At 40.5% G+C, this 24,008-nt stretch overlaps 1 protein-coding gene and 1 long non-coding RNA gene across 6 annotated transcripts in view; one reads left to right on the top strand and one right to left on the bottom strand.

Moving 5' to 3' along the window:
• The window catches only part of LOC130187560 (uncharacterized), a 69,545-nt gene extending 48,905 nt beyond the window's left edge, over positions 1 to 20,640 (top strand). For both annotated transcript variants that reach the window (XR_008830475.1, XR_008830474.1), the window contains exons 3-4: positions 3,641 to 3,730; positions 20,491 to 20,640. This is a non-coding gene — a long non-coding RNA (uncharacterized LOC130187560). The remainder of the gene's footprint in view (positions 1 to 3,640; positions 3,731 to 20,490) is intronic.
• Positions 1 to 24,008, bottom strand: part of LOC130187558 (disks large-associated protein 2-like) — a 95,110-nt gene that overhangs the window by 69,561 nt on the left and 1,541 nt on the right. The gene's annotated exons all lie outside the window — the stretch shown is intronic.

Below are 24,008 nucleotides of genomic sequence, written 5' to 3'. Positions count from 1 at the left end.
AGAGAGAAGATTGGCCTCTGCTAAAGGCGTCTTTTTAAAATGGGATTTGGGGAAAATAAGAGATGACACTCATGAGAGAAACGTGAAAATGGTGGTCCTAGATCACACAATGAGACAAGTCCACTGATGGCCAATTCAGAGTTTCAACAACCAAAGACGGCTTGCATCAAATTTACAGTGTCAGAAATTTAGGACCAAGATACCACGAAAATATCACACACGTACCAAGCTACTGTAATGCCCATACTAAAAAAAATGTTAACCTCAAACACACAGGAAGCGTTGCATTCATGCTTTTCAGTCATCCATCTCACACACGTTTAACAGAACAGATCAATATAGCTCTTTGGCCAAAACTTATTTGTTTTGCTACATTTTCAAACCATGAGAGCTTGCAACAAATTCAAATTTCATTTCATTTCATCTAATGCACTCAACATAGAGTGCAATCAAGTTTTCCTAAACATACAGTATCTCACACAGGGCAACGTTCAGTGAACTTGTAGGATTGTTGTTAGTGTATAGGTAACATAAAGGCACCATAAAGAATTGTGGTCTTTCAGTTTGATTCATGTTCTAGAGATGCAACTATCTTTCCATTGATTTCTGGTGCTTAATTATTGTGCACTGTCTCTGTAAAATAAAAAAGAAACAATTCCCAGGTTATTAAGGATGATTTCCAGTTTCCACTGGAACTATATTCTACTGATAAGGTAGATAACAAGCATGTATCTGAAGCAGAATGTAGCCTGTCCACATAAAGGTCAGCTGCAGCTGTGTAATTATATGTTTTAACAAAAGAAAACCAAACCCTGTCACAGGCATAATAGAGTAGCAATAGATATAACGCTGGCAAGTCTCACTGCTTATTCATCTGTTCTGTTACTGTTGATTTACTTATAAGATGTCTTTTAGCATAAAAATCTTTCCAGGTGCAGCTTTAAACTCTTTCTCAGGTGTCATCGCATTTTCTTGTTCAATTATTACTGAAAATTGTTTTAAATCCCTTGATGTTACCACGTCCCCCACAGTCTCACATGCTGACCTAAATCAGCTAGAATCTCATGTTCTGTTTAATGATTAATTGACACCATTGTGTGAGGTGAGAAGTAACTTAATTACCAAAATAAACAACCTGTAAACTCCTGCGTATCAATGATACTGTGCATATCAGACTTAGAGAGAAAACACAGCTTGCATATGTGAGGCATTATCTAGGTTTGTTTTGGGCAGAAGTGTTGTGTGTGCTACACTTATTGATTTTACCACAGGGAAAGTGATTTGTCAGAATCACTCAAGGATGCTGGACACAGTGTGCATAAATAATGAGGCAGTGCAGCTGCTATTTAATTGGGTAAATCTCCTCTCTCTGACTTTAAGACTGCATACACTCACTTATTCACAGAAGTATCACTAAGTGATTTCTCTGATGTCCTCCCCACTTGTCACCTTACTCTTTATTTCATACACACACACACACACACACAAACAAGAACACACTTCTAATCTAGGGATGACTGGATTTGCCACAAGCCATTTATGATAAAGAACTCTGGAAATAAGGCAGAGAGGAACAATATGGTCGATAAATGACAGGCGGATACCAGACCTGCATTGTGTAAGGAACCTAAATGTAGTAAGATGCAGCAGCAAAGCATAAGAGACAGCCAAAAAAGTCTAGACAATGACAAACTAAAGCGTTCAGTTTCTTCATTTTCTTAGATGAAGAACCACTAATGGTTTCATAATTGAGACAAATTAGTTCTCTCCAGTGGCAAAGCCAGGTCTCTTGGTTCAAGTCTGGACCAACCTCAACTGTTCCTCCATAATTACGCCATTAGATAAACAATGTCCTTGCAAATGGTGAGTTTTACAGGTTATGACATGTAACGAGCTGCTAGAAAAAAGAAGAAACTCTTTCACTCGTTGCAAAAATAGCGCCACCTTGTATTAAGTCCAAGTTTATTTTCTTTCATGATTTTTAATTAGGCTGCTAGCTGAGAGGGATGTTCCATACATGTTTCAGTGGTATTCACTTTGTTTCAAGACCATGATAACAATTAACAATAATGTCTTTATATTCCTAAGCCTACGTAAAATTCAATTAACGCAGCAACATTAGCTGACATTATATATTTTCTCTTGTCTGTCAATAGTAACACGCAGCATGAAATTCTACCAAAAAACGTGGATTAAAGGATTCCCATATCTTATCTTTCTCCTCCAGAGAAAAGCCACACAACACATTTGCACTATTTTTTTCACTATTTCAGTTGTTATCGTGCTTTTTCCACAATGAGCCGGACATTTTCCTCCAAGAGAGTTGGGACAGTTCCAGAGTCTTATTAATTTGTTCTCATTTGGCTGTCTCACAGTTAGCACACTATGGAGACAGGCTGCTAATGAAAGTAAAGGCAGGATGTGGAGATAATTACAGTTACAGGCAGATCAGCTGCTGTTCTGAATCCATTACCATGTCATTTGGCTGTGATGGTGACTTCTTGCAAATTCTCCTCATGACAAATAATGAAGTTATCAATATGGCGGCCATATGTTACCCACCGTGAGGATACTGAAGGTGCTCTCACTTTGATTACATAAAATAATATTTGAGTATTTGACCAACTGATATAATACAGGGGAGTCTATTTTAAGGTGATGAATTCAGCCTGAATTACATGTTACTTTCATAAAATTAAAAAAAAAAGTAAATAGGATTCTAATTAAAAAATATATATTAATTTGTGAATTATTAATTCTACTTCATCAAAGACAAAATTATTGTTTGTTACTTCTACTGTACTTTATTTTTTATCTTCTCTTTATTGAGATTGATATGAGCTTTGTCTTGAGCTTCAACCCTAAAGAAGAACCCATTGATTTATAGTATCAGCAGTTATTTGCTTATCGCAGATATATATATATATATACCGGTGTATGTTTCTATGCAAATGGTTTTAAAAAATAATGCCATGAAAAGTTTTTATTTAACAATTAACTTCACACAAAGTGCATAAAACAAAAATCTAAATTAAATCAATAGTTGGTGTGATCACCAAAACAGCACCAACTCTCCTCAGTGCACAGTTTGTCACGGTACAAGGTAGGTATTTTGTTCCAAGCATCTTGTACAACCACAGTTTCGTCTCAGTGTCTTCTCTCTCTTCATGTGATCCCAAACTGACTCCATGACGTTGAGATCAGGGCTCTGTGGGTTTCAGACCATCAGCTGCACGACTCTTTGCTCTGCTTGTATCTGAAGACAGTGTTTTATGACCCTGGCTGTTTGTTTTGAGTCATTGTCCTGCTGCAGAATGAATTTGGGACTGCTCAGACGCCTCCATGATGGTACTGCATGATGGATAAGAGTCTAAACAATCTAAAGTGCCTAAAACCTTCGCACAGTATTGAAAAACATGAATCCTGTATTTTAACCTGCAGCGATTCCGACAGGCTAGCAAGCAAAGAAAACAAATGACCTTGCAGTTACACGGCATCTATTTGATTTCATTGAAGTATACGCTCTATTCTCAAACCACCCTCAAGACATTATAGCCTATTGATCTTGTAACAAAAAGTTTATCTATAATTGTAACTGTGTGTAATCTTCTTCTGTGCTTTCTATTCTCTCTCTCTGCAGCCGCTGAGAAAACGTTTGCAGCCTTCTTGGAAACACCTGGGCAGAGATGTTGGTGGAAGAATAGGACTGTGATGCTCCCCCTGTTGTTTGGTGAGAAACACAATGTATTCAATCTTCAAACACCCACAGCAGGAATTCAAGGAACTTAGCCTTCACTGTGCCTTTTTTTGAAAATAAGTATAAGGGTATCCTTAACAAAAATGCTAAGTGGTTGCCAGGCAACACCAGCTATGTCGGTGGGGGGCGGTTTGCCAGGTAGGGTTCACTAGAGTTCACAACTTTGCACTTTTGCACTAAGAAGAGAATGAAGCACCCGTAAATTGAGAGGAGAGTGAAAGAGATAAAGTTATAAATCCATCTCAAAGCATTTTAGACCAAATGATAACTGTAAATTCTACAGCTTGCTAATACCAAATATATACAGCAAAAGGAGCACATGTCCAAATCAGTCATCTTGATTGATTATGCTGCTCCTCCTGATAATTAAACCACATGCTGCTGCTGCGGTGTTCACTGAGTCGTCTGGCACATTAATGAACCATAAGAAAATGCTAAATGCACCATAAAGGGTGACACAGACATTTATGATCAAACACACCTCGCTGTACATAATACCTTTATTTATTCTTTTCTGCCTTTAACTTCGACCAGCCACTTTTCATGCATGCTCTCCGCCCTGGTGTTAGGATTTGTCAGAAGAACAAAGCATTACATCTTTTTCCCCAGCATCAAACAGCATCTTCTTTGGATTTAAAGTTTCAGATATGATTGCCTCTACCTCAAAGGACACAGGCAGTGGTGTGTGTGTGTGTGTGTGTGTGTGTGTGTGTGTGTGTGTGTGTGTGTGTGTGTGTGTGTGTGTGTGTGTGTGTGTGTGTGTGTGTGTGTGTGTGTGTGTGTGTGTGTGTGTGTGTGTGTGTGTTTGTGTGTGTGTGTGTTTGTGTGTGTTTGTGTGTGTTTGTTTGTGTGTGTCTTAGCTTTCACTCTTCTACAGGCCTCATCCTCAGGATTTTGAAAGTACAAGGCTGTCACAGCACCAGCCCAGATAAAAACAAGTGTGATGACCTCGGCTGTCAGCTGAGCAGTCCTCCTCTCCCCCTTGAGAAGGGAAAAATAGACACTGTGCAAGCTCTGAGACAGCAGCGATGGACACTGGGATTACACACAGCATGATCAAAAGACCATAGATGTAACGCAGCTGTTTGCGAAGGTGACGTCTATTGTTTTTAAGGTGTTTCTGCTTGATTGGACAGTGCAGTGAGGAGAAGAAAGAGAGGGGAGAAGTGCAAAGGGATGGCATGTAACTGCTTGTGTGGGCTTGGAGTATCAGTGCAGCCATGTGTGTGACTCTGTTCATGGCAGTGCCAAAAAAAAAAAAAAAAAAAACCCAGAACTGTCCCTGCTTCTACAGTGTAAAATGTGCCTTCAACCACTGTGTAATGTGAGACTTTTACCCCAGGCAGTAAATACATCAAAACACACACACTGCCACACACAAGGCACACACATGTATATGGACTGTAGATACAACCGGAGGCCTGTACACTCACTCCTGAATGCAAGAATACACTACCACACACATACAGGGGTTTGCTCAAAAACAAATCTAATCGCGATCAGAGGCAAATGTCATCTTTCGAGGTGACATTCAGCCGTCTCATGACATCATTTCTACCATTTGAGGAACCTAAAAAAGAATTAGCGCCCTTTACCACTAATTCCCCTGTCTACACTAGATTTTTAACCGCTCAACCAAGATTTAGTGATCACCATCGCAACACAGCTACAGTGGCTAATAATTCCAGGAAAAACGACTGTCAAAGCAATTTTATTATTCCTGTATTTAGGACCATGACATATCAACCATTAAGTGGTTGATGCTGTTGAATCTCTGCTGTAATTAGCTTCCTTATTCACCTCTGTGGTGCAAATGTGATTGACTTTGTTGTTTCTGTCAAGCACAGGACAGTGTGGATGAAGAGAATAGAAGCAGGGATGGAGACTAGTCCAAGGAGTGATGTTCTGCCTGTGGTGTTGCAATTCCCAGTGGTCTAATGGAGGTAGCTAGATTAGTTAATATCCCTCTAAAAGTGTCCACCTTTGAAAAACAATCAAGACTTATTCGCACCTCTAGTGTGTCAAGGCAGTATGCAAGCTTTGTGTGATCGCAGTGTGATGAAAATCAATCAATCAGAGCAATGTTATGTGGCATTTTAAGAGCCCCACAAGCAGTAGAAGGGTAGCTTCCCGATTTGAAAGTGTAGCAATGAAACGCGGAGCTCCTCACATTACCCATCTGCTGTGTAACTTGTTTAACTATGGTGGTAGTTTGCAATGAAGGGTTTGGGGTTTGTGTGTGAAGGAAATGAAAAATGGAAGTGTGACAGGTTCCACTTTTAGTTTCAAAAGCAGCGCTGCTCCTCCTTACATGACAGTGTCACAAATGTCAGACTTTCCTTCTTTCACCTTGAAAATGGCTAAATTTTAAGTCTAGAGACTAGAAACTAGAGACTCAGAGGACTGAACCATCAACCATCCCTTTTCAACATCATAGCTAATCTCCTCCATCTCCTGTTCACTGTGCCGCACTCAGCCTAATACATACAAAAATGCATGGTGATAGTCAATCTAGCAGCCAAATCTAGATGCAGCATGGGCGAGGCGTCACTGACTCATCACACAGTGTTTCTCCAGATCTAATGGACAGCTGGCAGCAAGAGTCTATGTCATGCAGACTGGCCCAGCCAGGCCGGCCTCTCCCCAAGGTCACAGCCAGTCTCTCAGAGAGCACTGGCAGCAGATGGTGGTGAAATGATGGCCCATCATTTCCCATCCAGGAGAGAAGATGGCTGTTTTTTTGTCACAAAAAGCTTGTGGGGATTCTGCTGTTTGTGATTTAAGTTCTTTTTATAGAAATGTTTCCATTTCCCTTTTGGTGAAAGGGTCCATAAGTCCAGGCCTTTCACAATACACATTACACGACATTCAAACTTGCATCATTAGCAGTTCAAACCTGTTGAACTAATCTTTTCAATTAATTGATTTGACGTTTTTTGACGTTGGAAATGATTGAAAATTGTCCAGAGCGATGTTTTCAAATGTGTTGTTTTGTCATAGATATATTCCATTTTTAGTGATATACATTTAAAAAGAAAACAATAGCAAATCCTCTTATTTGAGAAGCTGGAACAAGGGAGTGTTTATAGTTTTGTGCTTAAAAAAGGACTGAAACAATAAATCAACTACCAAAATTGTTCCTAATAAATTTCCTCTTAATCTATTAGTGGAATAGCTGACTCATCCCTCCAGGTGTTGTGTAACAAAATTCTGAAAGGATGAAATAATAATAATGAACTCAAAGGTCCACTTTTGACTGTCCGATGTGGTTAACAGATACATTTTTATACATTTATTCTGTGCTACTCTACCACTATCCAATAAAAAACATGAACTTTAACTTTACCTTCAGCAAAAAGAATTTGGCAGGGACAAATATTAGATTTAAATCCTCAGACCAGTTTATCAACCAAAAGGAATAAAATGTTATGCCATATCAGTGCCACCGGGACATTTCCAGAGGATCCCCACAACCTGGATTTGTGACGATGACGATTTATAAAAACACAAGTATAGACAATAACGCAGATTAGACTCCATCTTCTTGCTAATCAACAAGGCTATCAGATCATCTTCATGCATCTTAAAGGCTCAAAAAGTTTCAGTGTTGAAGTCTTTATTGCTATAGCAACTAGCAGATTGAATTTAGCTCTGTTGAGCTAAAAACAGAATGGAGATGCACTTAATGCAACACTGTTACAGAAACAGAGGCTTAGTCACCACCTCCCTCCCTGGTGGACACATACATGTACATGCGCATTCACACACATGCACACACAAACACACACACACACACACACACACACACACACACCAATTCATACATAGTGACCTGCATTGGAGTTCCCTGTGAGTTTTCCTTTAGCCCTTCACTGGGGAACTGGAGGAAGTAGAAGAATACAGATGAGGAGGTGTGTGTATGAAGGTTTGAGTCTGTTGCTAGTGGAGATTTTGTTTCCTCAAAGCACTAATGTTATGTACAAAGATAAGGCATAACAAGTTTAGGCAGCAACACCCTGGTGCATTCAAGAAAATGATATAATGAGAAAATCAAATTTTTTAACACAGTAGACAATGAATGAGTCCGCACCCATTCATCTCACACAACACACACACAGTTGTAATCTGTTTTAAGACTGATAGTTGCGTAGATTGAATTTTCAAATTAAAAAAAAATTTTTTTTTTGTGATATCCAGATGCAAAAGTGAACAGCAGCTATTCCGAAACACTTTTGTTCTGATTGACACATACGGTCTTAAGAATCTTAGTGACAGAGACAGCAAGACCTGACTGAGTGTTTTCTCCTCAGTCTCCCTGTATCTAGGCAACAGCAAACCACCACGATTATTACATCATCTGGCAGAGCGGGCCTCACATGTATTAATCTCAAAGCAACACTTAGCTGAGCTTAGTGAGCGGTGAGCGAGAGCAAAGAGTGCTTTACATGTAGAGAGGGGAGAATGGAAAACAGGGCAGAGGGTTGTGGCATGACGAAGGTTTGTTAGTGTGTGCATGTGTGTATGTGTGTGAGAGAGAGAGAGAGAGGGTATATGTGTGTGTGTGTGTGTGTGTGTGTGTGTGTGTGTGTGTGTGTGTGTGTGTGTGTGTGTTGGGGGCCATCCACATTTTTATCGGAGCCATTTCACACAGTATTACACAGAATATTACTTCACATGCTTTTGCAGAGTAGTGATGGACACACCGCTGCTTCAATGGTTTATGACCTCTATTGGGGAACAGTAGTAACTGCAACATCATTGGCCAAACACTGAGTTATTGTTCCAAAACCCAGTGACTGTGTTTTGAAGGCCAGAGATCTCAGAACTGAGTATGTAACCATTGAGTCAGTGGTGCTGATCAACATCGCATCAAGTTATTTTTGTGCTATGTGGCAATTAACTCTTTACTAACTGCTTTTTTGAAAATGAAACTACTGGCACTGGTAGGTTCAGTAGGAACCGACGAGCTTTTGGGTCACAGAGAAATAAGGGTTTAGCTGACAGTTAAAGAGAAGAATAGAATAACATCATCCTTATCCTTTAAATCTACATTTTCAAATCAAATCAAAATGCGAATGATTTTATTTTGGTGTTAGATGCCTTGACTAGTATTAATAACACAGAGAATTGTAGGATGTTTGTTATTGTTTCTTTCTATATGGTTTTAAGGGCCTGATCCATTATTAAGCTAAATGATGTTGGGCACATTCACATTTGAGTGTGACATGGACATTAGGTTATGCAAAACACTGGCCTGTTTTACTCAAAGATTCATAAACAGTATTAATGTAAAAGAAAAAAATTGAACAGCATCAAATTATGTGGAAAAACATCTTCAACATAAAGTGTTCAGGAGACTGTGGTAAAACAGGATGCCAGACTCTCTCTTCCTACTTGATTGCACCCAGCAGCCAGACTGTATGAATAATACATTTAATGCATCGAACAAGCTAATCGCTAACACAGTTTGTCACGCCAACAAGTGACTATTAGTTTTATCTACTCACTTCTTAATCAGTGTCCAGAAACAAGTGTCTTATCATGTATGTCTTCTTCAGCCACCGTTGATGTAACCCGATGTCTGCACCCATGTGTTTTGTGCACATACACGTGTGTCTGTTGTTAAAGCCCACGCTGTGCTCTGACCATGCAGTTTTTATTCATGCACTTCTGAAACCAATAATGATTATCATTGACTGCCGTATTTGTGGGAAAATTTAAAAAAAACTCCTATATCCTGATATACATGTAGTCGCAGATTTATAGGTCATGTGATATTTCTTTACCCTGTACAGAATCTACTTTTGCATTTTGCTGAACTCTGTGAACCTCAAAAAGTCAAAGAGGAAGATTTGTGCTCCTGTATTGTACAAAATTACTGCAATTAGGGTCAATAGGATTATTGATAAATACCACTGACTGAGATTTGTAGCTTTCAAAACTTGATTTCTGACACATACTCTATATTCCTTAGTTGACTAATATATTTTCACATTTCTTTACCAAAATACCACATTAAGGCCTTAGCACAATGTCATTTTGTTCTGTACATTGTGTTATTCATCTTAGAATTTCCCTAACCCTTGGAAAGCACTCACAGAAATTCACTGACTGCATTTCTTCACGTACAGGAAGTTCTATGTTTATATATTACTGTACAGAAGTATAAGCAAGCCAAGAGATGTGCTTCAAAATATGCCGTGCAAATCCCAATCTTGTGGATAAAAGCAGCGTCTTTCATATGGGGACAAAAACTTTCAGTCGTCCAGCTTTTGAAAGGCACAAAAACAGTAATGAGCACATGAACTTAGTGCAGCTGTTGACAACAGGCACAGCCAGTTTCAGAAATCCAATCCCATATTTGCCATTAAAATTCAAGTGGCTTCAAGTGATGACAGTGACCTAAAACGTATCTGCACAGAGTGTTTTTGGTGCTTCCTTAGCCAACATGCTTGACAGTGAAAACATCATATGGTTCACCTCTCTCAGGCTCCAGCAAAAGAATTTCACTCTTGGTGACAGGAACCAAGTTGAGACGTCTAATTCATGAGTTTGAAAGCAGATATGGATCACTGAAGTCGTGATCAATTTCTAATTTCTAATCCTTCAACTTGGTCTCAAGAAATGCAAGCAACATTAGTAAGATCCCTCAGAAATATGAAGCCAGCTTGTCTGGTGACAGAGACTCCACTGTAAGAGAATGGATGCATTTAAAGCAAGCAGGAAAACGTTTGGCAGCCTCCTCTGTGTATGGCACGGTAAACACAGTGAAGATAAGCAATCCAGATAGTTACTCCAACATTCAGAAAGTCCTTCTGTCGTCCCCTCACACTGTCCTTGAGCAGTAATAAAAAGCAAGTACAGATCCTGGCTGTCAGACTCTCACCTCTCATCCCTGATGCACATCCACTTGTCTAAGATGATAACAGAGCCAGCTGTTGACATGGATGCAAACAGCTGATCGCAGGCTCAACCAGGGAGAAAGAAGTAGGCCTATATCATCATCTACCATGTTTGGAAGAGAAGGAGATAGTGAGGAGAGCAGTCAGGGGGGTAGTAACAATGCTGTGCAAAGGCTACGTAAAGCAACATCTCCAGGTGCTCCCTTGAGAACCAGACCAAAAATGTTATGTGCACCCCAGGTTACAGAAATTCAGCAAAGAAAAACTGTACCTTAGCTTTGCCTTCACAACTAAAATTCTTTCTTTCTTTTTTTTTTGTCAAAAGCGGAGAGGTTTCTTACAGTACATGGCTCCAGACTGCAGCCAGGTGACTGACAGAGTCTTACCTATTTCATTTTCAGCTAGGTAGGGCCGCTGGCTACATCTCAATACCCATAACTGAACGAAACGGTGCTTTGTCACTCAGGTTATTTAAATTCCCTGGTTGACTTTTAACTGGCAAAATTGACCGTTTAAATTCACTTTAATTGCTCTAATTTTCTCTTTTTTCTCTCAATAATTTCTGTCTGTCTGCAAAGTATTATTGTCATATTATTCATCTGATGACTTGAGTTTAAAAGTCATCAGATCATCATATTTTTACAGGCCACAGTTCTACAAGATGCAAACAATGAGATTTTGGACATCAATTTTTAAGGCCTTGACCTCTTTTATTTTCTTTCACTTTGTAGTCTGATTGCAACCATTTTGATGTCCTGCTTTGGTGTTTCCATCAGCTGTGTTTTGCTGCATATAAGCAGTGTGGCTCTCGGTCTGTGGTGTGATTTGTCAAAGCAGTCTGACATTCAACAGAAGCTGTCTCTACTTAAGACACCAAGAGCACACTGCAGTGACAGAATATTTTAATAAAGATGCTGCTGAGGGAGATTACACAAGCACAAACTGGGTATTTCACACAGCAATATTTCTTATTATGCCCATCTGCAGGCACAATAGCAAGCTTTTGTCCTGGTTTCAGAGTGCCTTGGGTGGTAGCACTGCTGTTGTGGAGGGTTTTGTGCAGGGATAACGGCCTGAATGGATAACGGGTACAGAGGCAAATCAGTATCCTACGGGGCATTAAGACATTCATCCAAATGATTTTAGCAAGTACAAGACACAAACTATTTGGTTAATGTGATTTTCAGTAAAAGCATGCAGTGTAATTCCACAGGGCTGTTTGCTTTTTTTTTTCATGGCAACAGAATTCAACAGCAGCTCATATGACAGATCCAGATAAGATTTTATTAGGAATCACCTGCTCTTGCATTTTCATTTCCCCTTTACAAATAAATGCTACCATAGAAACTGAGCCTGTAATGTCGAACACAAAAAACCAGTAGACAGTCAGAGTGTGTATCCACCTGACATACTGTACAATCTTTGTGTTTCTAGGGGGGGATTATCAAAAGTACTCAGAGAGAAACCAACATCCTCTAAGGCTGAAAAAAACCTCCAGATGTCAGGTTGACTGGCTGATGGTGGCTATGATCTTTTAATACCACCTTAATTCTGTTAAACTCTTCGTGTTAGTAAAGCATGTCTATACTTGCATGTTTCAATTCAGATGCCGTTGGACACTACATTAAAAAGAGTTATGGAACTGTATCTCAAACTGCCACATTTTGGCAACCACTTCAAAAATTCAAAACAGATTTTGTGCCAAATTTTGTGAAGATTGGATGAATTTTAAAGTTAAAACTCTCTATACCTATTGAAATATTTGTTAATGTACTGTAAGGTAACACGAGGCCAGTGGCTCTAAAAACAGCCAACTTTAACAGGCAGTTTATGTGTATCAGTCAGTTCATGGCTGAGGTACCAGATATCAGATCAGTGTACCCCAGTGTATAATCTCCTCTAGTCCATGGCTTAACTTTCAGTCAAAGTGAGTCGTTTTAGAGATTTCCTTCTAACCAACAGACAGAAGAAAGGGACAGAAAATGCTTTCAAACTGGCTGGCTGTGTGCGACACTTCCCAACTCGACATGTTACACCTGAAAATCCTGAATGGGATCATGGGATATTGGTATTCTGCACCAAAACACCTATAGTGTCTTCATCGAGAGAACAGGGAGCTTTGATTTTTGGTTTTAATGGGTTGAAAGAATAATGGCTTAGAGAGGAGGTGCGTGCTTTTACCTGTCTCTCCTTCTTCTCAACACACAGCATGACACACAGCGCACACATGCCCAGTCTCTTAAGTGGTCAATCTAAAAGCATTGTAGACAGACAAACACTCTCTTTGACTAAATCTATACCTTTCCGCGGGATTATGAGAGAATCTTTGTAAGATTTGATAGGAAAAGTGAGAGAGTTGCCCTCTGGTGGTAGTATTCCTAGCTTAGAGGAAGAGGATTCAAGTATCTGTTTTATTTTACAAAAGTTACTTAACTTTTTACAGTGACTCTTGTTGTGGTGAAGGTTAAAGATCACAGATCTTGCTGATGATCTCTACCGCCGCTGTATTTAGTATTTTAAAATCCAGTCAGTGATAAAGATTATTCTGCAGCATGATCCTAAGCGCTGAAAGGCACATGTCAACACTTTTCACCTCATGCAGACTCTTCTGAAGACACCGAGACAAGCTTCAGAGTTTCCCATAATTAGTTTTGAATTAAACTGTCACTGCAGCGGGGTGCCAGACTGTGTTGTCAGTGCCCTCACCTCTGTGTGCTATGACACATCAGAGCCTCTCGTGTTTCTGTGGTGACAAACAGATCTAACTAATCCCACGCAATTAAAACGATTACTGAATGCTGAGGCTGCTAAAAGGCCTCAAACTAAATGGTTAGATTTCAGTCATCTGCCAGCACACATTTGGAAAGGCTCTGTTTGTGACTTTGATGTTCAGAAAATGTAGAGAAATATAGCATTAATATCACCAAGTTGCTGAAAAGTCCAAGCAGCAGAGAAAACAATATCAGTCCAACATATATAATCAAATAGTTTTCCCTTAAAATTATTCATCTGTCTATAACCAAGAGCTGAAAATTAATCAATGGACTCAATACTGAACTCCAGACAATCCTTGAGGGGCTTGATGGATCCCTATTAAGTGGACTGTCCAACATTGTTAATATTCCACATCCATGCTCAAGTTATGCTGATGAGCCAAGGGTTTGCTGTTCGGGCCAGGCAGCGGGTGCTGCATGCCAGCAGCCTGTGAGAGTCAAGTTAAAACCTCTTACGTTGGCTGTTTCCAAGTGGGCAGAACCTTCTGATTAGAGGCTAGTTAGGGATTTGCCAAAGTGAATTGAAAGTTGAAAGAGTGGTTGAAGCGTGGAAAGTCAGTTTTTGTTTGAAATCGAATATAAAAGAAGTTGGACACAGTGTTTGTGCAAGGTTTAAAGCTCCACTTTATCACTGAAGTGGTAAAGTTTGGACAAGAAAATACAGTTATTCAGATGAAAGCGAGTGTCAAACAAGTTGATGTTTCTTCTTTACAAAGACCTGTATTTCACAGGTGTTTCGACTTAACACCTGCAGAATGCTTTACTGAAGACAAGTCTCTGTAGCAGTGCATGTGTGCTCACATGTTTATATACATGATACAGAAACAGCATGACAGAGAGCGTGTGAGCTTTCAGCTGAGGAAACCGGCTAAGCATTGCACCCTGCCATGCCCTGTCGGTGTTATATCCTGTCCGTAGCGCTCAGGCTACCCCCACTTGCCTGACTGGACGCTGGTTTAGCACATTAGTATTAGCACTCTGAATTCCCCGTGTGGACATGTACCACCTGGCAGGCATCGCCGCCCTGTGTGAGTCAGAACACTCTGGCCATTAACACACGGCAGGTACCATGGCATTGGCGAAGGATCAAGCCCATGTGGTACTGTTAACCTTAGTGTCCATACACACACTCACACACACACACACACATACACACACACCCACTCCCACAGAGTTTCTCTCCTGCCTTGACAAGTGCTGATCCTATAAGCGCTCCCCAGAGTGCGATAGACTGAGATGACTGCTACCACCCTGCTTCTCTGCAGGCCAACCCTGCACACAGCATATCCTATTATCAGCTATGGAGATGTTCACTATAGATGCTGTTAGGGAGAACACACACAGTCAAATCAATTTCACGCATGATAACATACCGATTAAAACTACATAGGTCGATAAAGCTGATTCTGATCTCAGTTTTTTCCCTGTGGGATGAAATTCAAATGTAAAATAAGAGAGCCCAAATTAAGGACATATTTGTTTTATGTATCCATTCCATATTTCATCTAGTATCTGCTTTTTTATTTAGGGATGTTCGTGTAGCCAGGAAACATTGTTTAGAAACATTGAGGTCTTAAATCTAAATTCATCCAGCAGATGACCACCCAAAAAACATGATATTTAATTTATTCATTTAAAGACACTATAATATATATTCTTATAATAACAATGTATTGAATGACAATGTGAAAACAGTGTGACACATTGTGCTCATGTTGATGGACCTCCAGATAATTATCACCTGAATCTGCAGCCCCGGCTTTAAGGAGCAAGTTCAGGCCATTGTTTAGCTGTACGGCTCCAAACATTACTGTTTTTTTTTTCATTCTGGTTTTCAGCTGCAGCAGGCAATACACAACTAACCCTAACCTTAACAAATGAATACTAATGTCACACCATGTCTGCAGGATTTGTAATTAAGCAGCTGTTTGCAAACATGTAGACCTGTAATGATTAGTCACTTAGCTGATTGACAGAAAATTAATCAGGATTTGATTCAAAAATGAACTGGCTCCAGCTTCCACTATATGAATATTTGAAGTTTTCAGATGGGAATAATTCCCTATTTTGGAGAAAAAAAAACTGCACTTAATCGGTAATTGAAATAATCTTTAGTTGCAGCCTTACTAATATGTTTTCCTAACAGATTAATAAGGTGCTAACATATCAGATGGACTGTTTCATCTTTTGGTTGAACCGCAACAGTGGGGCAAGCCCTATAAACAAGAATGTCCCTGGCTGACTGACTGAGTGATGAAGTCACACCATTGGTCAGCTGGCCGAGTGTTGGAGATTCCCCACCGGTCGTTGCTCTTTCAAAATGGTTTCGTGCAAACAAGCATTGTTGCCAATTTAGCATCTGTGTTGCTAGATCAGTCGACTTTTCAGACAAAGCACATAGCCACAAATCTAGCGACGTTTGGACAAACCTTTGCTGGTGTCAGTAGAAGACAGCCAGTTTTGCCCTGTGAGCACAAGGTCAGGCTTACCCTCTGCAGGCGCACCTCTCTATGCTGACGGCACAGCAGCTGACATGAATGAACCTCTCACTTTGTCTCTGAGTGATCATTTACAAATAAATTTAGCCGAAATCACTGTGCAGCCATTGTTTTAATGTGTGTTGCGGTTATAAAACCAGGATTTCAGCAGTGCAGAGCAGGAGCTTGAAAATAGTTTGGTAGTGGCTGCTGGTTCATGTAGTCTTAATGGGCTGTGTTTCAGTCACTATTTCAAACGTGTTCTGTTGCCTGACAAGAGAAACAGGTAAACATGTAAATGATAACAGCTTTATTGGAAATTCAGCTATATTAAAAAACTGTGCATGTGAGCACAGAGAGAAGCAGAGCAGCAAACAGATAAAGGGCTGAAACCGGCTGACACTAGGCAGAATGCAAATAGCCTATGATGCAGTCCAGCCATATACAAGGTTCTGACCTAGGTTTTGCCACGTCTTGCTTGTATTTGTTCTGCTGACCACAAGTGATGAAAGAAATTGATAAGTGTAGTTTTATAAAGGTTGCCAAAAAGGTTCATCTGAAAGGTTGACACAGTGCTTAGCTTAATTACCATGCTCCTTTGACAAAACCAAGCAGTAACACCCAAAAAGTACCAGATCTGGTTGATGAATCAAAGGGTGGATCTACTCTTCAAACAGAGGCAGGCTGCATATTGACAGGGCAGAGCTTCAGGATTAGATATCCTGTTGCAACAGGGATTGCCCTGGCCTCCATACAGCAGGGACTCTCTGTTCAGGTCTGCACTGCATCATTCTGCCAAGACAGAAAGATCCTTTTCGCAGCTATTTTCGACACACTCCGTCCCTGTGGTGGACTCTTTGTCTGGCCAGGAATCACTTGTCACCTTTGTCACCTTGTAAGCAAGAACTACAGGGAACCATTTCTGGCTTTACAGCCCTAGGGGGATACAAGCAACTACACACATAAAACAGCGCACATGTAGCTCACAGAATGCAGTAGGATTTTTTTTTTTTTTTCAATGAGATTATATTGTTCACGGCTTACAATTAACAATTGTTTCCTGCATTCATTAAATCATCATGTCTTTTCACCTGCTGTTTCTGTCTCTTTCTAACCTCTTCTGCCCCTCACTCGCCTCACCTCTCTCCTCTCTGCACTCTCTCTGTCACTCTGACTCACTATCTCACATACACTGCATGAGCACACACACACACTCTGTCAATGACCACTCAGAGTATCACGCACAGCTGATAATTCAGCCTTCACAGCACTCTGAGACATACACAAACACGTACACACTTGCACATTCGCTACAGCAGAGCTTCAGGATTAGCAGCTACTTCTAGCATGACACACGGGGGGGTGGGAGAGTACAACACACACACTAACACACTGTACAATCACATTACTGGACATACTGAGCTGCAGACACACACACACTTGCACATTCACTGCCGTAGAGCTTAAAACCACCACAATAGCATATGCGTATCCGTCAATGGCACCATACATGCTTGTGTGCTTGCTAACACACCATTATATCCCGCACACACACTTGCACACCCTGGCCCAGATCCCTCTTATGAAGCAGCACTGTTTGGAGGAATGTACAGCAGAAGTGTGTGTGTGTGTGTGTGTGTGTATGTTCGTGGAGTGGGGGGGGGCGTGGGGGAACGCTACAGCTCCTGAGTATCTCCATGGAAACAGGCTGGAGAGCAGCATATCCTGCTCAGCGCACTGTCAGACACTGAGGATGAATCCAGTCCTCATTAGGGAAGCCAAACCACACCACACACCAGGCGGTTGATTCCATTATTAATTGCAATAGCTGTTTTACAGAGAAAAAAACACACACACACACACATACACACACCTGGATGAGGGGTTTCCTCATGCTCGAAGTAGTCAATACACTCCAACTAGCTTATTGGACTTGGGTTAGGGATAGAGATTCTCTCCGCAGGCTGATCAATGTAGATTGTATGATTTTCATGCACGCTGATGCAGTCTCATCGTAGCTCATCATTGATTTTCCTGCAGGCACCTCACATTTACCATTTTACCTTCTGTATTTTGTACAGTGACTGACAGTTCGTATAGAAAGTGGACATCATTATTGAGTCAGATCTAACTTGCTGATGATGCACTGATAAAAATAGATAAAAACTAATTCTCCAAGGCATGGGATTCAATTCAAATAAACTTGCTGCAAGAGATTCCGGTTGATGCTGCTTCAAAATCCCACAGAACTAAAAGCTCAAGAGTGGGTCAAAGTGGCTCTCACTGTGGGTCATGTGCTACAAGATGTGGTGTAGTGCAGAGAAGCCTTTAACTCAGAGTGTTTTTCAGCTGATATTTAATGACAAAGAGAGAGCTTGCATTAGCCATGAAATTAACAGTGCAGAGAGAAATTCAAGGTTGAGCCGCAGATCTGCTGACGACACTCAACAGCACTCCCTTACATACATTATGTGGGACCAAGCATTAATCCTATCACTGCTTTCTTTTATATCGACATCATGTCCCACCATACGGTAAATATATATCTTTAGGAAAAGGAGAAGCACACTGAAACTTCCAAGATCACCAGATTTTATTAATGCAATGTTTTGAGGTGCAAGGTCTTCAAATAGGTCAAATATCCATGCAAACAAAAAACAGGTTGTCTGTATTAACAAAAACTGACAGCTCCACCTACAATTAGGGGATCACACGATGCAACTGATTCTTGTCCTGCACCTATACCATATTGATTTTGATGTGCGTGCTACCATTTCTGACTCGAATATCCTCCAATACATTCAACGACTCCTGAGATGTGTCTCATTCATAGTTATCTACTCGGGTAAAAAGAGGCCAAGAGAGTACATGTTTCCAGTTCTCAGTGCAAAACAATAAACTGCATCAGTCGTGCTCTCTGTTGCCAATATCCAGCTCACTCCTCTCAATGCTCTCTATATTCAAACTCATATTCACTCTTCTACTCACTCATACACCCACACAGCTTCTCTCACTACCTAACATGGTATTGTACTCAGCACCACTCGGAGGGGATTAGAACTGGGAACTAGGATTCTGGTTATTTCCATACAGGACTGAATATCAGGTGCCCAGGAAACATTAAGATAAGAGAGCCAAAATGAAACTTTAATGATCCCTGTGGGGGTTTCTACGGTCACTGCAGCGATAGAAGAATGATGATATACAGTGGATAAGATGAAACATAATGCTGAGTAAAGATAAGACATCTGATTGAGTCACTTTTGAGGCAAAAATGCCAAATATCCTGTGGTTCCAGCTCCTCAGATGTGAGGATTTGTTTTATATCATTGTAAGTAAAGTTTTTTGAATGAATTGGACAAAACAAGACATTTCGATATGATATCTTGGGCTCTTTTAAATTTTTTACCAATATACTTACATTTTATCGACCAAATGATTAGTCATGAATTGAGGAAGTGATCTGGTAATTAACTGAAAAGTGAAAATGAGTGAAAATAATCATCAGCTTTAACACTTAAGTACAAAGAGTAGTTTCCAAATTTGCAACTTTACCGTGAGGGAAAGAAGATCTGTGTGGGATGTGAAAACTGTGAGCTATGCAGAGGAGATATGCAGGTGTGCACTGTAAACTGTTAATATGATTGGTATTTCATACACTGGTATTTCCTGTTCTCTTTTCATCTTCAACCATTAATACACTCAGTTGGCAGTTTATTAGGAACACCCAGCTAAAACTAAGGCAGTCTAATACAACAGTCCGGCAATGAATCCTACATGAAGGTTTTTGTTGAAAACTGTTTTAGAGAGGTGTTGATTCAACTGTATGATTTTGGAGAATGTAATCTGTGGTGTCTGTGTTCACAACTTTGTTTGCAAGTGTTCCTATTATTTTGTCCACCCCATTCAAATCAAGAATGATCACACAAATCAGCACCTCTTTAACAGGGTTTCAACAAAAAGTAAACATTATAACCTTCATGAAGGAGGGTTTACTGTATCGCAGGACTGTTGGATTACACCGCATCAGTTTTAGCTAGGTGTTCCTAATAAACTGACAAGTGAGGGTGTATATCAGCTGCTAGGACAGTTAAGAAATATTTTATCTTAAAACACGGCTACCACAGCCCACGGTGTTTATTTTTGATTCGATCTGCAAGTCAAAAGCAATGATCCAGCATTGTATTCAACAAAAGTGCTGAATAAAATATCTGTCAGTTTTTACCTTCTGTATTGTAGAAAACAACATGAAGTGGGAGAAAATACCATGGTGTCACTAGCAAGAAGCACGACTGTGACAAGAAAGAGAAAAGATGTGAAGTTGTGACAGTTTCAGATCTCAGTAGACAAGGTACAAAGAAAGGAAAACCCCAATCCTCATTAAAACTTAAGTTAATTGCTGGATCCCGGAAACATGACATTCCCTGTGGTGGTGGTTGTCATCAACACCCCAACTTTTCCCCAACTGTTATAGAAAAAATTCATTTACAGTGTTGAAATCATTTAGCCAAGGAGGGAAGTGCAGGTTTGTGCAGCTCAGGAGTCGGAATACAGTAATAAATTGCCAATTTTATTTGCAGTGCTTTGGGGACTAACACAAAACCAGATTCTGTGGTTACCCTGTGCAGATGAAGAAAAGAGATCCACGATCGGAAATTCAAGCCTGATGGGTGAGAAACACCACAGCTATGACAGTCAACCTTCATGAATAAAACAAGGTAGAAGATACATGTAAATGATTGTGTGTTATCACTTTAAATGTAACAGAATTCACTGGTATTTCTATTGTTGTCCTGTGCTGCACCCGGCAATGAATCAGCTCATCAGTTAATGGCTGATTAATCATTCCGTCCTGACCTCTAAACCCCACAGCAAAACAAAGAGAAAAGATGCCATCAACAGCCACATGTACCACTGCTCTAATCCCAAAACCAAACACACACACTCTGTGAGTAAAACTAAGAGGGTAGATAAACAAATTAGTCATTTTATACACTGTGTCAAATGACTGATTCGCCCATTCCGTAATAGGACACACGGAACATGCAGGAAATGTTTCATCTCTCTGAAACTGATCCACTGTCAAATCACCTGTCATGTGTCAGCTGTCAAAACTAGTATCGACCCACTGGCAGCAGGACCTGACCATTAGCTTGCATGTTGGTCGAACCATCCGTCTGCCGGTCTAACTATTCAGGCCAGAACTCAACAACTAGTGGCCGGATTTCCACATTGGGTTTGGATATCAATCTCAGAATTTCATTGTTAAATTTCCTTGAAATTTCCTGTAGATATTGATGGCCTCCAGAGGATGAATCTTAACGTTTTTTGCTCATTTTACCTTTCTTATTCTGCTGTCCTCCACATACAGGATATCTTATACTGCAACAGGCAGAGTTCGATGAATTTGATTACCACATTTATCAACTTAAAAGGGTTTAAAAGGGTTTATCCCTTTTAAAGTTGGTGACCCGATTGTCATTTCCTCAAGTGTCCCCTTCATTTTTTAAAGGAATAGTTCACAATTTTGGGAAGCTTATGCACTTTATTGTGAAGATTTTGATGAGAAGATTGATCTCTTGTCTCACCTCTAATCATCAGGACTGGGAACAGGGGAAACAGCTACCTTTTTCTAACAAAATCCATTTATCAGCACATCTGAAGCTCACTATTTAACACATTATATCTTGTTTGTTTAATCCGTTCAAAAACAGAGGTGTTGCCAGGCAACCAGCAGAGACTCCAGGATGTAACTAGTCATGGCCAAGAAATAGTCTAGCACATAACCCCCCAGTAAAATGGCAACGTTTTTACACTTGTTTCCAGTCTGTAAGCTAAGCTAAGCTAACTTGCTGCTGGCTCCACCTGCAGTCGTATCCATCTAACTAAGAGCATTTCTCATAATGTCAAACTATTCCGTTAACCACCGTAACAGTAAAGAGGCCAGTCTACTCCATCAGAGCCGGTCAAACTCCTGGTACTCTGTATGATGATTTTCTGTCTGAAAATGACGATCCACCATTCAGCACCCACTTCACGCTGTGATTGGTGTGGAGGTGAGAAAGGAGTCTGGGTTTGAACTTTTCTCTCTGACTTTCTTTATTCATTCTTGACACAGTTATTTCTGTCTCTTTTCGTGGGTGTAGCCGAGTGTAGCAGTATGAATTTCTTCAAGGAGAGACCATCTGAAAATGTGCACCGTTATCGCCACATTCAAACTGTATCGCTTCTCCAGGTTTTCACCCCGTCTTCAAGTGTTGCTGTTTTGAGCAGCTATAATTTGACTGGTCGAACAGCATGTCCTAAGAACTAGTTCTGAATGAGAATACCCATGCCCTTAGTCTGTATCTTTATTGTTTCCTTCATCCCGTTCAACATTTCCGTACCGTTTTGTGTAATAAACACTGCGGCCTCTAGGGGCTGCTGGTGGGGCTTTCCGCTCTTATTCTTGTTGGGAGCTTTGAGCTTTTTACAGGGAACCAGACAAATGAGGCGTTTCAGGATGCTAGTGTATCTGCTTGAGAATCAGAGCAGTGAAAATACAACTGGGAGCTGTGAGGAGACTCAGCTCCTCTTGAGATTCCTCTCTGCATTCCAATCCCACACATGACAAATGATCACCTCATCCAGACACCTTGCTACACATGAAAGCAGCCTGATTCAGTCCACACAGCCATCTGAATGTGTGTGTGTATGTATGCATATAGGCGTGCCTTTAGCTCACTCTGTACACTGTGTTAGGAGATGGAGCTTGTTGCAAGGGCAAATGCTGTATTTACAGTTTGTGAGTGTGCGCCTGCGTGTGTCAAGACACAAGGATTAATGCTGCCAGTTATAAAGACTACCTGTCAGTCCCCTGCTGCATATCACAGTGTAAAAAACAAACAAAAAAAAGTTATTTTTTTAATACAATACCCTACAATGCTATGTGCTATGTGATCTCTATGCAAACATGAATGAGTGCAGATGCACACAGATTTTTAGCTAAATGTTGGTTGGTTCTTTTTTTTTTTCATAATCGGTTATAAATACAGAGGCTAAACGTGTGTGTGTGTGTGTGTGTGTGTGTGTGTGTGTGTGTGTTTCAATACACACACATAGAGAAGCCCTGAAGCACTGTCAAACGGCAGAATGCAGGATTTGGATATTGCTGCAGCACTAGCTAGACTCCATCTCTTATTATGGCATTGGGAAGGGTGTGTGTGTGTGCGTGCATGCACGTGCGTGCGTGCGTGTAGAAGGTGAAAGTGATGAACCCTCATTAGGTCACTTACAGGTTCAGGCTTTTCAGTGTCAGAGCTAACATGTGACTGAAAGATTGAATGATTTGAGAGGAATCGCACTGTTCAGCTGTTGGCCAGCAGGTTTCCCAAACCAGAGAGTGATGGAGTAAGTTCTCCTACACCCCCAACCACCACCACCACCAGTCCCCCAATCCACATCTATTCGCTGTTGTTATCCTTATCGCCCCCTTTCTTTACACTCTTCATCTTGAATTCCTTCTGTCTATGACAAATAAGGCATGAAGACACATATAGCAATTGGCAGGAAAAGGTTTTTCTTTTCTCTAACAGTAAAGCTGACTCAATAGAAATGATTACATAATGATTAACTATTGGTACCATTAAAGAAGACTGTCTGTCAGTTATTTAAAGCCTGAAATTTAGCCGACATTTCTGTCCATAAGAAGATCGATGGAGAGCTGTTTGGCCACACTGTCAAGATGAAAATCCCCTTGTTACCCATCAAGAAGCCTGGCTGAGGAGCAATCCCTCCCACCCTGCCGGATTCTGTTACACACACATACATATGAACACACACACACACACACACACACACACACACACACACACACACACACACACACCTGCACGGATCTCTGTGATTGAAGGGGAGAATAGGTGCTTTTCCTCCAAAACTGAAGACAGATGTATTTGGCACATCCTACAAAGATCTGTCTCTGAGAGCTTTTGATTTTGAACCATTGCGAGGAATACCAATTACCTAATCTGCTGTGGCAACTTCTCATCTACCTGTTAAATTCACACACACACATCCACACACACAAGCCTGTAACAGTTCTACTGAATAGCTCTTG

This window comes from Seriola aureovittata, chromosome 19, assembly GCF_021018895.1.
Source record: "Seriola aureovittata isolate HTS-2021-v1 ecotype China chromosome 19, ASM2101889v1, whole genome shotgun sequence".
In the NCBI taxonomy this organism is placed as follows: Eukaryota; Metazoa; Chordata; class Actinopteri; order Carangiformes; family Carangidae; genus Seriola; species Seriola aureovittata.
The sequence above is the reverse complement of the archived record's forward strand: the minus strand, read 5'-3'. Positions and strand labels throughout refer to the sequence as shown.